Source organism: Nanorana parkeri, unplaced genomic scaffold (assembly GCF_000935625.1).
Source record: "Nanorana parkeri isolate BGI_ZX_2015 unplaced genomic scaffold, ASM93562v1 scaffold1089, whole genome shotgun sequence".
NCBI classification, from domain to species: Eukaryota; Metazoa; Chordata; class Amphibia; order Anura; family Dicroglossidae; genus Nanorana; species Nanorana parkeri.
In genome coordinates, this window is record NW_017307357.1 from 222790 (window position 1) to 223034 (window position 245).

Here is a 245-nt window from a genome sequence, read left to right on the forward strand (position 1 = left end):
CTCGCAGCTGGCTACCACTCCCGTATTGGAGGTGACAGGTTCAATAAAGAGTACCCGTCACCTCCAAATGCTATCACACAGGGGCTTGTTGGCCCCTGTGTGATAGCAATGAAATTAAGTGAAAATATTTTTTTAAAATAAAAATTGATAAAAAAGTAAAACAAATTTAACAAAATTTAATAAATAAAAATGTAAAAGTAATAAAAAAGAACAAAAAAAGAACAAAATAAAAAAAAACCTACCCT

The 245-nt window shown here is 31.0% G+C and overlaps 1 protein-coding gene across 1 annotated transcript in view; it reads left to right on the forward strand.

Annotated features, from left to right (window-relative positions):
* LOC108796303 (formin-F-like) overlaps positions 1–245 on the forward strand; it is a 49252-nt gene that overhangs the window by 35723 nt on the left and 13284 nt on the right. The window lies entirely within an intron of this gene.